This window comes from Martes martes (assembly GCF_963455335.1).
Source record: "Martes martes genome assembly, chromosome: 16".
NCBI lineage: Eukaryota > Metazoa > Chordata > Mammalia > Carnivora > Mustelidae > Martes > Martes martes.
Window position 1 is genome coordinate 58,845,290 of NC_137904.1, and position 18,224 is coordinate 58,863,513.

Genomic DNA, 18,224 nt, shown 5'->3' on the forward strand with positions numbered 1-18,224 from the left:
GGGAGCATCTACGTCAGCCGGACTGAAATAGCTTCCATTTTTCTTACTGCTTCTTTATGGCTCTTTTTTCTACACTTCAGTTTGTTTTCCCATCATATCACAATTTGGGAAAATACAGTTGTTCGGAAAGAAAACAGGAAGGAAAGCTATTAACAGTGACAGAAATGCTGTGGCTTTGACTCTCTTAATAATTAGATTCACAGGGCACCCAACTTCTACAAAGAATCCCACAACTTCCCAAAACAGATAAGTCACATTTTTATTTTTCACTGTGTCCTCAAATGTACTGACCACACAGATTTTTCCGGAGTCAGGACTGAAGCTGGATGTTTGCAGAACAAATCTTATTAGAATTGCTGACATGGGGGCGCCTGGGTGGCTCAGTGGTTAAGCGGCTGCCTTCAGCTCAGGTCATAGTGCCACAGTCCTGGGATCAAACCCCACATTAGACTCCCTGCTCCTCAGGGAGTCTGCTTCTCCCTCTCCCACTCCCCCTGCTTGTGTTCCCTCTCTCGCTGTGTCTCTCTCTGTCAAATAAATAAATAAAATCTTTTTTTAAAAAACTGCTGACATGGGCCTTAACACGTTCTATTATTATTAATTTAATAACCATCAAATAAGCATCTGCTAGGCGTCAGTCCCTGTGGGTACACAGATGAATAAGAAATGGCTCATCAGCCAAGATCTTGGTAGCAGGTAGATGGCACAAGCAAGATGGTATGATTGAGGATAATATAATGAGGGGAATATTTACAATGATCCAGGAATGAGTTAAGGGAGATCAGCAAAAGGGCCAGCAGCAGCAGAGAGCCGTTACCACCTCTAAGTCTAAAGGAGGGAGGAGAGGGGATAAAAACCAGATCCCAGTAGAGCCCTTGTATAGACCTCCCAGGAGTTGAGGGTGTGGACCACCCAGCAGGAGTGGAGTGGAGGGACACAGATGCTCCCAACTTAACAGAAACACCTTTCCTTCTGCCCTTCTACCTCCCACTGCCCACTAGCTGAACCCCACCAGAATTTAGAGAGTGAAGTTATGCCCCCTCTCCAATAAGACCCCCTCCAGAACAGGTACCATGTATGATTCATCTTAATAGTCCCAGCATTTAGTATAGTGACTGGCTCCTAACAGGTGCTCAGTAAACATGTGCTGTGTGAATACATGAATGAATGAATGTCTATCTACCTGGCGACCAGAGGCAGGGTTCAGCATCCACCTGATAATTGCCTTCCAAAACCACGTGAAATGGTACAATGATCCCCAAGCATGCCCACAGAATTAGTTTGCAACACTAGCTGCCCGACAGAAACAGGCCATCCAGACATTAGTCACCCAACCACCTCATATAAACATGACAGGTGTCCCAGCTCAGATTGTCCAGAGACACGCCAGCCAGGTCTGATGAACCAGGAAGCAGGCAGACTCCAGGTGAACTCCAAGGATCCATCTACATTGGAGAAGGGAGCTTGAGATCAGAAGAAGCAGGAGAGGGAGATGACAGCCAGGGATCTCTCAAAGCCCTTCTTCCTGCACCTGAGCATGGGAGGAGGGTAGCTACAGGTGGCAGCCGGTGAAGCTGTCCTCACCAGTCCTCTGTGACATATGGAGGGACAAGGAACATTGCCTCCGGGGCCTCATGCCAAAGTGTGATTCAAAAACAGAAAGAAGGACACAGCATGGTCACTCTGGGGCCCCAGGGCCCAGCAGATCTGAGCTCGCCTGGAGACACTGACACTGGTGTCCAGGGACATACCAGCTGCCTTGGCAGTGGTGGTTCACTCAGGCAACTTCAATGAGCAGGAGCAGAAGATGACCCAGGATCTGCTAACCATCCCTGAGACACCCCTGGGGCACTGCCAGAAGAACTGAAACTTTGATGGGAATGGGAGTCTAGGGCCAAGAATGAAGTGTGAGTGGGATCTCACTGCCCTCATCCCCATAGGCTAGTAAGGGCAGGGGAGAGAGGCAGTTTTCATAGATCTTGGTAAAGGTTTTAGTCTTCATTGAGAAAGCAGGGCAGCTCATTCTTGTAAGACTGAGCCCATGGGTCATTTCCAGTACTCAAGTATTCACACCCTCAGCTCCTGCAGTACGTGTGAGGTTCAGTGCCAGTCATGGATCTCTGACCACCTCCCTCTTGTGTCTACAGCCTTCAGAAAAGAGCAGCATCATGATTCCTTTATTCTGTCATTGACCAAGGGTTCATTCTTTCAGTGCCTGCCATGCTCCAGGCACTAGGTAGGTTCTAGGGACTCAGAAGTAAGACAGTGTTCTTGTGAGTTTATTCTACCAACATTTAGAAACACCCAAGAGTTGGAGGCAGATACGAAGAAGGGAGACCAACTGATAAATCCATAAACAATAGTAAAGGCAGATGGGGTAAGCAGGACTGCTGCCCCAGACAGCTTCCTGGATTAGGAAATGGTTCCAGATCTTGAGCCCTGGGGGATAAATGGAAATCGCCAATTTAGGTTCCACATTGGGTATCATCATCCATTTGGGGAGTGGTACCACTGCCTCAAGCACAAGCTGGTGACGGTTTGATCTTGGCCACTCACCACAGGCCACAGGTATAGATGAGTCATCAGCTCTGACTACCCTCTTAAGCCCATCAGAAATGACTGAGTGCTAAGGGTCAAAAATTTGGCTCTTTTAAAGAACTGGCCTCAGAGGTGGTTGTAGACAGAAGATAAAGGTCTTTATTCCAGCTCCCCTCGGCCGCCTTTCTGAAGCCACTTCACCCAGATCACAACACAGAACAACAGGTTCAGGATTAGGGGCACTCTCAGCAGGAACAGAAGCAGGGAGGAAAGGCTGATGAGCAGGGACCTGTGGGAGGGACACGGGGACAGGTGATGAGGGGCTCATCTGTTCCTCCGCTTCTTCCTCAGTGTCCACTGTGGTCCCTTTTCCACACTCGTTTTAGTAACTGGCCCGCACAGGGCCACAGAGGAAGTCTACCAGGTGAGAAAGATGCTAAAAGGAAACCAGGGAAACATCCATTTCAAAGATGCTTTTCTACCCCTGTCTCTGCCAATTGAAGGCTACAAAGTAACTGAGGCTACACCACATTCTGGAAAAACAGTCTACAAACTACTCGTCAGATAATGACTTCCATTAGAATGGCACTTTGGACTTTTCAAAGCACTTCTATTATCTGATTTCTCCTCCCAATAAACCCATGAACCATTTGGTCAGCACAGACAAGCTCCAGGATAGAAGCTCCTCAAAAATCACCTTTAAGCTTTTGGTGTCCCATGGAAATGTGTTTGGAAGCTGCTTTTCCATCTAACATTTGTTTTTGTGTCATTTGTGGTAAATTTCCCAATGAAGGTTCCTTCTCAATTCTTCGTTTGGCCAAGATTGTTTTCCTTTGATGAGTTATTCATTGAATAACTCAGTTCAAGGTCAAAGGAGTGAAATTTGTCAAAAGCAGACCAATATTAATGTGTGCTGTTATATCCCACTTCCTTATCAACAGATTACCAAGAGACTGGGCTTTGATTTGTGCAGCAAAGATGCAACAAAGAAATGCCTGTAGAGGGGCGCCTGGGTGGCTCAGTCAGTTGAGCATCTGCCTTCAGTGCAGGTCATGATCCCCTGGGATTGAGCTCAGGGTCAGGCTCTGTGCTCAGTGAGGAGCTGGCTTCTTCCTCTTCCGCTGCCTGCCACTCCCTCCCCTTGCTTCTGCCCTCTCTCTCTCTCTGTCTCTCTCTCTCTCTGTGTCAAATAAATAAATAAAATCTTTTTAAAAGATATCTGTAGAAGGGGTGCCTGGGTGGCTCAGTGGGTTAAAGCCTCTGCCTTCAGCTCAGGTCATGGTCCCAGGGTCCTGGGATCGAGCCGCACATCGGGCTCTCTGCTCAGCAGGGAGCCTGCTTCCCCCTCTCTCTCTCCACCTGCCTCTCCGCCTGCCTCTCTCCCTACTTGTGATCTCTGTCTATCAAATAAATGGATAACATCTTTTTTTAAAAAAATGTCTGTAGAAGTACCTAGTGTTAAGATGAGAAGAAGATGAGAATGATAAGAAGATGAGAAGATAATGATAAGATGAGAAGATAAGAAGAAGATGGGAGGTGGGTCAATCCATCATGACTGGAGCACTGGGTGTCATGGATGTGGGGAGTGATAAAGCTACAGAGGGTAGCAGAGGAATTGGCCATGGGAGGCCTCAAGCTGCACCCTAAAGGTGAAATTTAACACCTGAAAGTTGAGCAAAGGAATGATTGATCAGGGTGAGGTTTTGAAAGAGACCTCTCCTGCAGAGGTATGTGGGGTGAATTAGAAAGAGAAAATGCTGGTAATAAAAATCCCAATCATAAGAGTAGTTATGAGAATTGACAAAAAGAAAAAATTGAGTTATTAAGTATAGGTAGAGGGGCGCCTGAGTGGTTCAGTGGGTTAAAGCCTCTGCCTTCGGCTCAGGTCATGATTTCAGGGTCCTGGGATCGAGCTCCGCATTGGGCTCTTTGCTCAGCAGGGATCCTGTTTCCCCCACCTGCCTCTGCCTGCCTCTCTTCCTACTTGTGATCTCCGTCTGTCAAACAAATAAAATCTTTTAAAGAATAATAGTAAATAAATAAATATAGGTAGAAAGGACAAGACTTTTGACTCGGTGGTGGTGAAGGAAAAGAAGCCAAAAAAGAATCTAGGGTGTCCAGCTTTGGTGAAGATGGAGCTGATGACACCATAAACTGAGTCAAAGAGGCTGTGAGGAAAACTCTGGGAAGGAAGTGAGAAGTGTGGTCTGGGGCATGAGGAGTTGGAAGGGCTTCAGGGACAGTGGTGTGAAGAAGTCCTGGCAGATGTTCAAGAGAGTGGTGAAAGGTAGATATGCTAACTAGACAGTTTGACAGAGGGGCTTAGTGAGACCAATAGAATGGATGAAAATCCACCCAGGGTTGGAAAAGCACATTCTCCCACTGAAGCACATGTCAAAACCACCAGAATGTCCAAGAGAACCTCTGCTGCAGACTGAGAAGAAGACAGGGATATTGGAAGACCTTGCTATTTAGAGAGTTGACAGAGGAAGGGGAGCCAATGAAGAAAACCTAGAAATTAAACTCAGAGAAACAGGAGACCCCAGGAGATGTGATAAGGAAATTTTCCCAAAGGGAGCAGTCAATAATATCAAATGGGACAGATGGGAAAGTTGACCTTCAGGTCTAGCATGAGGATGTCACTAGAGATCTTGACTGCCAGAGGTCAAGGTAAGAGGGGAAAAATTGCCATGAATACCAGAATGAGGTTTCTCGGTTATTTTCTTCTTTCTTACCATGGGCTTCAGGTGCTCAGGCCCCACCACCTTGTCTTACACTTGGAACTTCCTTCCAAGTCAGGAACACAGAAGCATTTTAGCTGGATCCAGACAAGCCCCTTGCCCTCCTGTCCCAATATCCACAGTGTTCCAGCCCTAGTGAAGTAAACCCCTCTGTCCCACCTTAAAGAGTCTTATATTGGATAGTGCTGCCATTGGCTCCTGCTCTGCCTCTGCTTCTGTCAACCTATCATCACTGGACAAATTGGAACATTGGTACCTGCCTCTGCCTCCCACCACCACGACTTAACTTGTCCCCATAGGAACCCAGCAGAAGAGGAACTCAGAAACGCTGAGGTGAGAACGGTGCATTCCCATAATCTGGTTTCTTAATGAGTGCTGGAGGCCATCACAAATACCAAGAGAGCCCAAGGAAAGAAGAGCCATCAGAGACACTGATTCAAGCTTTCCCTACCAAAGCATGAATGCCAGCCTTGCATAGTTCACTCCCTGACAAGAAATCTGGGTCAGGTAAGGTCAGGATTAGCACTGTTGTTATTTCTGAGTAAAGAAACCAGATCAAATAAGTGTCTTGTTAAAAAAAAAAAAAAAAGTATCCTCTCTCCTGACCTCCCTACATCCCTACATCAACCCACACTTCTTCCTCCAGTTCTCCCTCCAGAGGAGCTCCTGTAGAGTATCCCACGATAGCCTGGAGGGGTGGAGGGTCACTGACCAGCAAAGGAGGTCAAGAGCCATCAGAGGTGGTGCCATATGCAGCATGGGTCCCCCTGAAATTAAGATGGACATTTATGAAAAGTTACTCTCAGGTACTTGCTGTTGCCAGACTCTGCTCAAAGTGCCTCTGAGGGTCATCTTGTTTAATCCTCTCAACTCTGTGAGAAACCTCACTTTAAGAGACGGAGAAGCGCGTTCCAAGGAGCGGTTCTCTCAGGAACTCACAACTCATGAGGGAAGAGCTAGGGTTTGAGTTCACACCTGCCGGGGTTAACCTTCATACCACACTCCCCTTCTCTGCAGCTTCTTTCCCACCTTCTTATGCAACCAGAAGTGGATGACAGTCATGATGGTCACCATAAGACACATGGTCACCACACGCTGCAGGGACCCAAATGTGTCAAGAAAATGGGTAATAGAGGCAATGCCAACAGTTCTTCTTTCCATGCATACCTGCTGAAGACCACCTGCCCAAAAATTACTCTAGAGAGAGAGGAAGAGAGAATCAGATCCCTCAAGTACTTTTCTATGCTGTGCCAGTAAGTGTCAACATCACCAACAGTCCTGCAGATTCTCCATGGTGACAGGGTAGGTGCGCTGACTGTGATCATCTGTATTGGAGACCTGGTCTCTCTTCTCTTTGTCTCCAGTTCCTTTGGTCTTAATGATGGAGGAACAGGACTCCCAAGTGGCTCTCCAGTACCAGTGTTCCCCACACAGCTCCCAGCCCAGCCATGCTGGCATTCCGTTGTCCCTTCTTCAGGCCATTCTCCTGGCCACAGCGTCTCACTAAGAACTGACCTAAAAAACAAATGACTACATATCTTCTCAGTCCTCACTGTGGTCCAGAAATGCCACACTCTGACACCAACACACACACACACACACACACACACAAATATTAAACAGGAGGGATGGTACCTTATTAATAGAAAGAGAACCAACATTTGTTGAGAGCCTGCTATATGAGAGACCTCAAGGCACCTCTCCATGAGAGATACTGTAACCCCGTTGTACTGATGGAGAAACTGAGACTCAGGGAAGTTGTATGACACGTCCAAGTTCACAGTGACCCACAGTGAAAGAGGAGGCATTTGAGACAACTTCTGCCTGACTTCTTGTTTTGAACACCAGAATTTATCACGGGGCCAAGGGAAGGAGACACCTACGTCAGCTGGATGCTTTAAAACCAATGTGCTTAGTAAATGTTCATTACTAATTATAAAAATGACTCATATTTATTGAAAATTTGTATCTATTATCTCACTTCTTTCTGACAATAGCCCTATGAAGAAGGAACGATTATTATCCCCATTTCACAGATGAGGGAACTGAGTCTTAGTGAAATTAAGTGCTTTATCTACAATCAAAAAGCCAAGATGTAGCAGAATCAGAGTTCAAATTCACTTTTCTTTCTCCCCAAACCTTGTGCTATCAGCCAGTTTATTTTCAACCTCTATTGGTCAAAAAAGGCCCGTGAAGATAAAAGACCAGCCATTCCCCTCCCGACCTTTCTCTGAGTAACCACTCTGAATTAAGGGTGCTGTCAACAACACCTCAGTTCATCGCTTTCTTTTCAGAAACCCCAAAAACAAAGATGGGACTCCAAGGATCACAATGGTTCTGCATTTCCCCAGGCACATGTGCAAGCTTCTACCCACAGACCCCAGTTTCGTAGTTGGTGAACCCCATAGAAGAACACATACCAATACATACAGTCAAATACAAAGGACTGCCACACATGCTCACTTACTAGTCCACACTAGTCAGCAAGAGAAGAATTAAAAAAACAAGCTTTTAATCCAGAAACCACAAAGATCTACACAAGTGGTAACTTAGGAACTATTCAACATTGCACAATTGCTTCTAAACCTGGCCTACAGTTTTTTTTTTTAATTTTTTATTTATTTTCAGCGTAACAGTATTCATTGTTTTTTCACCACACCCAGTGCTCCATGCAATCTGTGCCCTCCCTAATACCCACCACCTGGTTCCCCCACCCTCCCACCCCGCCCCTTCAAAACCCTCAGGTTGTTTTTCAGAGTCCATAGTCTCTCATGGTTCACCTCCCCTTCCAATTTCCCTCAACTCCCTTCTCCTCTCCATCTACCCTTGTCCTCTATATTATTCCCAGAGTCCGTAGTAGTTTCAGCGTGAGCTCATGTTGGGGGAGCAGAGGAAGGGGACAGGGTGGATGCCTCGGGGAAATTGAGGGATGTAAACAATGGTGAGATGCAGCCACAAAAGCTACTTGGGGCTTTCTCTGCTCATTGGTTAGGAGGTTGCAGACTTAATTGTTTGTTATCACCCTAAATCACCAGGCAGGGTCTTTCTAATAGATCCACGGAACTGTATAGAGACTCCCAAAACAAACTCACATATACATGGCCAATAGATTTTCTATCAAGACACCAAAAGCAGGCAGTGCACCTGGTAGTCCTGCGGATATGTCTCTTGCTTCAACCGTGTTTGGACAAAACAGACCCAGGGATGCCCCTTCAACCAGCCAATGACCACCCTCCAACCTTTTTTCCAGTCGCAACCTTGGGAGCCATCTTCTTGGCCACCCGCTCCCCACAGGACCAGCCAACAGCCAATTTCAGACTTACCTCAAATCAACCATGAGCTCCCAATTTCATCAGAATTACCACCGAGGCAGAGGCCGCCATCAACCACCCAGTCAACGTGCATCTGTGGGCCTCCTACACCTCCCTCTCTCTGGACTTTTATTTCCACCGTGACAATGTGGCTCTGGAGGGTGTGGGCCTTTTCTTCCACAAGTTGACTGAGGAGAAGCACGAGGGTGCCCAGCGTCTCTTGAAGATGCAAACCCAGCGTGGTGGCCGCACCCTCTTCCAGGATGTCCAGAAGCCATTCCAAGATGAGTCGGGGAAAACCCTGGACGCCATGGAAGCTGTACTGGTTCTGGAGAAGAGCCTGAACCAGGCCCTTCTGGATCTGCTTGCCCTGGGTCCTGCCCGCACAGACCCCCATCTCTGTGACTTCCTGGAGAACCACTTCCTAGATGAGGAGGTGAAACTCATCAAAAAGATGGGCGACCACCTGGCGAACCTCCACAGGCCCCCAGGCTGGGTTGGGCCAGTATCTTTTCGAGAGGCTCACTCTCAAGCACAACTAGGAGCCTCCAGAGACCAGCAGCAGCCTTTGAAGGGGCCTCTGTGTCATCTCCCTGGTGCCAGAGCTCGTGCCTTCGCCTCTCCCTGCAACCACAAGGCAGCTTTTTAACCACCCGGGAACCCTCTCCCAAGCCCTGGGCCAAATGGAAACAATAAGGCTTTTTGCAGAAAACAAACCAAAAACAAACAAAACAACCAAACAAAAAAAAAAACAAAAACAAAAAACAAGTAATTCCATGCTAAAGGAAAAAGTGCCAGAACAACAGAATATTCACATGAAAAAAAATAAACCTTGACCTCTATTCACTCCATATATTTGAATTAATTAGAACTAATTCATTAATTAATTTTAAAATGATCACAGACTTAAACATAAAAGTCAGACCTGCAAGGGTTCTAGAAAAAAAAAAAAAAGGCATTAGAGAATATCTTTGCAACCTTGAAGTAGGCAATTACCCTTTTAGGACACAAAAAGCACCACCATAAATTACAGATTGGATTTCATCCAAACAAAAATTTTCTGTTCATTAAGTGACATCACTTAGAAGAGGAAGAGGCAGGGGAAGCATATAAGCAAGACCTGTGTCTCGCCACAGACGGCAGACATTGAACATCAAGAATATATAAAAACCTTTTATAAATCACTGATAACAAAGGCAAACAACTCAGTTTTTTAAAATAGGCCAAAGACTGGAACAGATGCTTCACTGAGGAAGATGCATGAATAGCTAATGAGCATATGAAAAGGTGTGCAGCCTCATTAGTCATCAGAGAAATTGGATTTAAAGCCACCGTGGGAGATGCACCTAGGTGTCTCAGTTGATTAAGCAGTTCAACTCTTGATCTCAGCTCAGGTCTTGATCTCAGGGCTGTGGAGCCGACTCTAAAAAAATAAAATAAGGGGCTCAGGAGGTTAAGCATCTGCCTTCGGTTCAGGTCATGATCTCAGGGTCCTGGGATCGAGCCCTGCCTCGGGCTCCCTGTTCAGCAGGGAGCCTGCTTCTCCCTCTCCCTCCCTCTCCCTTCTTGTGGTCTGTCAAATAAATTTTAAAACCTTTATGTCTATACACACACACACACACACAGACACACACACACACACACACACGTATACATATATATAAACCATATATAAAATTTATATACATAAAATCTTTATATGTATATGACATATATATAAGATATGTATACATCTTAGGGGCGCCTGGGTGGCTCAGTGGGTTGGGCCTCTGCCTTTGGCGCAGGTCATGATCTCGGGGTCCTGGGATCGAGCCCCGCGTCGGGCTCTCTGCTTGGTGGGGAGCCTGCTTCCCCCTCTCTCTCTGCCTGCCTCTCTGCCTACTTGTGATCTCTCTCTCTGTCAAATAAATAAATAAAATCCTTAAAAATATATATGTATATACACATCTTACCACAATTTTTTAGAAAAGGACAGGAAATGGGCACATACATTCTTAAGAGATTACCTCTGTTTGAAAAATCATAATCTTCAGAAAAATGACTTGGTCCTATACACATGCAACCTACTCCTCCTGTCTTTCTTCTCAGCTATTTGATCTTTAGTGTCATCACTAACTTCAATAATTTTATATGTTTATTTCACAGACAAGGTAGGAACATAAATAAGCTATTAACAGATAAGATATTAACATTAATTTCAACACAAATTTTAAATGTACCTCCCCCCCCCAACCAAACCCCACAACAAGAGGCCATTTCACAGTCACTTGAATGACAACGAAAACTCGGGCTTCCTGTGTCCTCATCAATAAAGTGGGGGGATCCTTATCTCAAGGCTGTGAAGTCCTGTCCCATGAACTCCTACATCATAAAATTAATGGCCATAGAAATCAATCCTCAATTTCCTCCAAGCGATGACGCCCACAACTCATTGTCTCATGCCATGATCTATGAAGTTCAGTTGCCTCCTGATATGTTGCCAGGAAGTAGCTAAGTGAGAGCAAACCTAATTATCAGGAAAGATAAACAACCAAGAACTGTAATGGCAGAGCATTTGCAGGAGGCCCGACCTGGGGCTTACACACTATCTTATTCAGTCTTCACATCTGCCCTATGGAGTTACTCTCTGACAGTGCACAGAACTGAACCAATCACAAAGTTCAGCATGTGACTCTGACTTTGGCTTTTTTTAAAATTCCTACTTTGTTTTCTGTCTTCTCCTCGAACCTCATTTCCCCTCCCTTTCACTCATACAAACACCCTATCTTGAATATTCATTTTACATAAATTTGGAATTGGTCAGCATCACATCCCATGGCTTTTTCAGCCACCCATCAAAATTCTAGGCTTTCTTCTAGCTGAAGATCATTCCTCCATCATTCCAGATCCCATATGTTATTGGTTCTTCCTCTAGTAACACGCCATTTCTCACTAGTTGCCATCATAGTCCATGCTGGGGTTATCCTTGTTCTCAACTCAGCCTGTGTCTGTGGCCAAGAGCCACCAAGAACTTCCCCAAGAATAATCTCAGCCCCAATTACAGAAGAAGTAGAGGGTAAGTGTCTACATGAGTCATAATGAATGACAGGGTCGGGATTCAAATGCAGACCACCAGATTGTTGAACGCTCACCCATCTCATCCCCAGGCACTGTCTCCAAGCCATGAGGTTGGACTTGGCTGGACAATCATATCTAATAACCAGAAAAAAATCCAGAAAAAATGGTTGGGAGTGACGACATGTTAATGTCTCACCAGCAGACAGTGACAAACCTATTACTGAGACAGACATAGCACACCATTAAAAAACAGAGCAGACTGAATGAGCTTAACATAAGTGACTTTTGACAGTACCCATTCCTGGTTACTAATTCTGTTTTCATCAAGCAGTGTTCAGACTGATCATCTGGTCTCCTGAAGAGACCTTCCACCTGGTAAGTAAATATAACCAGTTATCATGCCATGAATATTTCCTGTTCCAAATAAATAAGTTAGAAACTGGCTTATAAATGAGTCCCTCAGGGGATATAGATGAGGTGAAATATTCTCATCATTGTCATTGATCAACTCTTCTCATGGAGAGTAAATCTTACCGCCTTTTCTCTACCACAGGACTGAAGACTTAGATGAGCAGATTTTTGCTGAAATGAAAAACAAAATTGATTTCTCTTCCATCGAAGTCAAGCTCTGCCCAGAAGCCTGGTGATGTTCACTGAACTGAGACTACCCCATAAAGCCCCGCCTAAAAGCAAGTTGGCTCTTGCCCATCCTTGTCTACACTTGCTACCTCCACCTGAACACCTTTCTCTGGGCATGCCCCCCTAGATGCTGTCCTCACCACCCACTCACCCCCACCAGTCCCTTCACGTTCTTCACTTGCCCCTGGCCTCAGGCAGATGGGAGAAGCACTAGATTGGGAGTCCAAACCCCTGTGTTCTAGTCTCAGCTCTGCCATTCACATGCCAAATGACATTGAGCTGGTCAAACACACTCTGAGCCTCAGTTTTCTCATCTATAGCGGCTTTGAGAGTTAAATGAGTTGATGAATAGAAAGTTCTTTGCAAACTAAAAAACGTCATATTATCTAAAATTTCAAAATAAAAAAATTTTAAATGCTACATACAGGTGAGGATGGTTGTAATTAACAGTCCCCAGGATAATACAGTTGATATTATGAGTTCCTCTACTAGCACATATGAAGGGTTGCAGAAATAAACAGAAAGTCTTTGCCATTTCAATTGTTCCCCTGATACTCAACATGTTTACTCATTTCTCCATCAACACTTCTGCCCCAGGCACTTGGAAGAGAGAGGAGGAAGGTGGCCACAAACAGGCTCGTGGTTCTGACCACAAAACTCACTTCTTCCCTCCACACAGCCCAGCCATGTCAGACTCTATCTGGGTCAAGTCCACAAAGACCAGGACTATATTCTCTTACTTCTGCTTTCATGCCTATCTCTCATCATTGTGGCTTCCATTCACAACCCCAGTCATTTTTTATTCTGCTGCCTTTTTTTTTTTTTAAGGAAGAAACTGAGAAACAAGTGTTAGGCAAACCAATGATAGAAAACAATCATATGGCAATCTCCTTCTGTTTTCAGAACCCAAAAATCCCCCAACAGCACTGTGGCCGTGGAAAGGAAATCAGTGTGCCACAGGCCCCGCGTGCTGGTTGTAAGGTCTCCTTGAAGTGTTAAAAGAGCACCTTGAACACAAATGTTTATAGTGGTTTTGTTCATAATTGCCAAAAATTGGAAGTAATCAAGATGTCTTTCAGTAGGTGTATGGACAAACAACCTGTGGTTCATCATACAAAGGAATATCATTCAGTGATAAAAAGAAATGCGAAAGACCATCATAATGACATCTGACCCCACTCCATTTTATCTCAACCCCTCCCATTTTTTAAAGACTTTATTTATCCATTTAAGAGAGAGAGAGCACAGGCAGGGATAGGGGCAGAGGAAGAGGAAGAGGGAGACACAGTCTCCCTGCTGAGTGGGAAGCCTGACACGGGGCTCCATCCCAGGACCCTGAGATCATGACCTAAGCCAAAGTCAACACTCAACCAACTGAGCCACCCAGGCACCCTTTTAGCCCCCCTTTTAACAACTAAAAATTAACATCTATCCAAAAACAGTGGTGCCTCTGTGGAAGTTGTGAAATCCAGTACCATATACCAAGAGACCTAGGAGGAATCTCACCCACCCGTGCACGGGTAATAGGCAGAGAGACCTCGGTAAAGGCTGCAGAACCAGCAGTATGAACTGGGCCCCACCCTCCCCAGCTGCAATTGGGGAACATCTGGAGAGTGCTAGTGGGCAGATACCCACAGATGAGAGAGCCTTTGTAGAAGTCCAGTCTTCCCAAGGACAGATGCCAACTCCACTGAATGAAAAAAAAAAAATACAAATTTGGACCCATTGAACAGGATGAGGAACTTTGTCAGCATAACCCCTCCCTCAAGACAGCACAGCAGTCTGGCTGAATTAGCCTACAATGACCTCTCTCGAGGTGAGTGAGTGCCTGACTTCCCCAGCTGTGTGGGACACTTACTGGAAAAAAAATTTCTTTACAGCAGCAACCAGACTTTTGAAGCGGGTTCTCTGTGACAGGGGTGAGGGAAGAAACCAGGAAAGAAGCAGATAAAAGTATCAAAGGGCATGAAAGGGATGTGGTTCTTGTTTGACCGTCTTCAGGACTCCAACAAGAAACTCTGCCCATGAGTTGATGAGAGAACCTCATGAAGGAACCTCCAGCCTGGACTGTGGGAACCCTAAAGACCCCAAGTGTTGGGGTGCCTGGGTGGCTCAGTGGGTTAGGGCCTCTGCCTTCGGCTCGGGTCGTGGTCTTGGGGTCCTGGGATCGAGCCCCGCGTCAGGCTTTCTGCTCTGCGGAGAGCCTGCTTCCCTTCCTCTCTCTCTCCCCCTCCTTCTCTGCCTGCTTGTGATCTCTGCCTGTCAAATAAATAAATAAAAATCGTAGGAAAAAAAAAGAGCCTCAAGTGTTAAACCCACACCTCCCTGCCCACTCTGCAGTCAGCTCTCTGGGCACATTCCCAAGTGTAGTGGCAAGAGCATGCTCTGGCGGACAAGGAAGGAGTGGACTCCCCAAACAGGCCAGGCTCTATGGGAAATGAAAACTACAAACTTGAGCTATAGCGCCAGCTTCTGGAAAAGAAGAGAAGTTTCCAAATGCCAGTGAGTTTTAAGATAGAAGACATACATGGGGCGCCTGGGTGGCTCACTGGGTTAAAGCCTCTGCCTTTGGCTCAGGTCATGATCCCAGGGTCCTGGGATCAAGCCCCACATCGGGCTCTCTGCTCAGCAGGGATCCCACTTCCCCCCTCTCTCTGCCTGCCTCCCTGCCTACTTGTGATCTCTGTCTGTCAAATAAATAAATAAATAAATCTAAAAAAAAAAAAAGATAGAAGACATACAAACCTAATTCTGCCACAAAAGGGAGCAAGAAGCAGGAAGCCGGTGTAACTGTACAAGGTAGGAGAAAGCCCCTAATATAAGCAGAACTAATGACAAATATCTCTAACCTGAAGCCAACTGGTAAGATTGGAGGAGGTGATTGCCACTTCAAGTGTTAAAACAACAACACAAATCTCCAGGGAACATGAAGAATCAAGGACACACGACCTCTTTAAAAGAAAACAATAATCCTCACATAACCAAACTCAGACACAAAATTCTGCATTCTACCTGATAAAGAATTTGAAATAGCTGTTTTGAGGTCTCAAACAAGAAAACACAGAAAAGCAATTGAACAAAATCAGGAAAACAATACATGGACAAAATCAGAAATTTAAAGAGGAGATAGAAATCGTTTTAAAAAAAAAGAACCAGGGGCACCTGGGTGGCTCAGTGGGTTAAAGCCTCTGCCTTCGGGTCAGGTCATGATTCCAGGGTCCTGGGATTGAGCCCGCATCGGGCTCTCTACTCAGCAGGGAGCCTGTTTCCTCCTCTCTCTGCCTGCCTCTCTGCCTACTTGTGATCTCTCTCTGTCAAATAAATAAATAAAATCTTTAAAAAAATTTAAAAAAATCAAAATAGAAATTCTAGAACTGAAGAATTCAATGAATGAAATTTTAAAATGCAATAGGAGAGCATCACAGCAGAAGAGACCTAACAGAGGATAGAATCAGTGATGTACAGGCTAGAAATTTTGAAATAATCTCAGAAGAGAGCAATGAGATAAGAATGAAAAAGAGCAAAGAAAATCCACATGGTCTATAAGACCCCATCAGAAATACAAACATCAGAATAATTGGAGTTCCATAAAGAGAAGAGAGGTAGTTGGAGGCAGAAAGTAAATTTAAAGAAATAATAGCTGAAAACTCCCCAAACCAGAGGAGAGACTTAGACACCCAAGTTCATGAAACTAATAAATCATTTTCTCAATATAAAATGAACTTTCCCAAGACACATTATAATAAAACTAGCAAAATGCAAGGACAGAGAGAATTTCTAGAAACAGTGAAAGAAAAAAAAATGATTATAACCTACAAAGGAACCCACATTAAGTTATCGGCAAATTTCTCAGCACAAATTCTACAGACCAAAAGAGAGTGGAATGATACATTCAAAGCATTTAAAGAAAGACTTTATCTGGTGAAATCATCTTTCAGAAATAAGGGAGAAAGAAAGACATTCCCAGACAAAAAGCTGAGGCAGATCATCACCACTTTATCTGCCTTACTAGAAATGCTGAAAGGAGTTCTTCAAGCTGAAATGGAAAGATGTTAATTAGTAACATGAAAATATACAACACACTGGCAAAGATAAATACACAGATTTAGAAAACTGTAATTCTGTAATATGATTGAGTGCTAGCCACTATGGTATAAAAGTTAAAGAGAAAAAAGTATTAAAAATTACCATGACTAGGGACCCTGGGTGGCTCAGTCAGTTCAACATCCAACTCCCGATTGCATCTCAGATCATGATCTCAAAGTTGTGAGATCAAGTCCAGTGTCAGGCTCTGCACTGGGTGTGGAGCCTGCTTAAGATCCTCTTTCTCGGAGGTGCCTGGGTGGCTCAGTGGGTTAAAGCCTCTGCCTTCAGCTCAGGTCATGATCCCAGGGTCCTGGGATAGAGCCCCACATTGGGCTCTCTGCTCAGCAAGGAGCCTTCTTCCTCCTCTCTCTGTCTGTCTCTCTGCCTACTTGTGATCTCTGTCTGTCAAATAAATAAATAAATAAATAGTCTTTAAAAAAAAAAAGATTCTCTCTTCCTCTCCCTCTGCCCCTCCCCCGCTACACTCCTACACTCTCTCTCAAAAAATTTTTTTAATTTTTTTATCTATTTTTTATGAAGATTTCATGGTAACCACAAAGCAAAAAACTCTGGTAGGTTCACAAAAGATAAAGAGACAGGAATTAGAGCATGCCACCATGGAAAATCACCAATTCATAAAAGTAGACCAAAAAAAAAAAAAGAAAAAACAGAAGAATGATACTACAAAACAGCCAGAAAACAATTAATAAGATGGCATTATTAAGTCCTTACATATCGATAGTTATTCTAAATGTAAATGGATTGAATTCTCCAATCAAAAGGCACAGACTGGCTGGATAGATAAAAATAAGATCCAACTAAGTGCTGCCTACAAAAGATTCATTTCAGTTTTAAGGACACATATAGGCTCAAAAGTGAGAGAGTGGAAAAAGATATCCCATGCAAGTGGAAACCAAAAGAAAGCAGGGGTAGCTATATTTATATCAGACAAAATAGACTTTATATCAAAAATGGTAACAAGAGGGACGCCTGGGTGGCTCAGTTGGTTGAGCAGCTGCCTTCGGCTCAGGTCATGATCCCAGCGTCCTGGGATCGAGTCCCACATCGGGCTCCTTGCTCAGCAGGGAGCCTGCTTCTCCCTCTGCCTCCATCTGCCAGTGCTCACTCGCTCTCTCTCTCTCTCTCTCTCTGACAAATAAATAAATAAATAATCTTTTTAAAAAATGGTAACAAGAGACAAAGAAGGTCTATAATGATGAAGGGTTCATTCATCAAGCAGATACAACAATCATAAATATATATGTACCGAACATCGGAGTACCTAAATATATTAAGCAAATACTAAGAGATATAAAAGGAGAAATAGGGAACATAGTAGAGGACTTCAATAATAGGAGAAGACTTCAATACCCCACTTCCAACAGTGGATAGATCATCCAGACAGAAAGTCAACAAGGATATGTTGGACTTGAACCAAATGGACCTAACAGACATACAGAACATTCCATCCAACAACAGCAGAATATACATTCTTTTCTAGTATACATGGACCATTCTCCAGGATAGATTGTATGTTGGGCTAGTCTCCAGGGAACCCCTTGCCTCAATTAAGATAGCATCCAGACTAAATTTCATTTAAACAAGAAGTTCAGCAACAAAAAGTAGACTATTAAATATTTTATACAAAATATTTTGTATAAATATATAGTATGTGCAACCTATAAGTAAATGATAAAGAATAATAATAAAATGCCCACTTGTGTGCCCCTACAGCTAATGAAGAAAATTTCCTTAGTTCTTTTTTAACTCTTGTTTCTTGATTTAAATGTAACATATATTCACCACAGAAATTTTGCAAGATCTAGAAGGTAAAAAACAAAATCCCCACAAT

The 18,224-nt window shown here is 44.3% G+C and overlaps 1 pseudogene across 1 annotated transcript; it reads left to right on the forward strand.

The window, feature by feature from the left end:
* The first annotated feature begins 8,614 nt into the window (after window positions 1-8,614).
* Window positions 8,615-9,132, forward strand: LOC308357218 (ferritin light chain-like; annotated as a pseudogene). Its single transcript has one exon. The product of its transcript is annotated as a ferritin light chain-like (transcript).
* The last annotated feature ends 9,092 nt before the right edge of the window (window positions 9,133-18,224 follow it).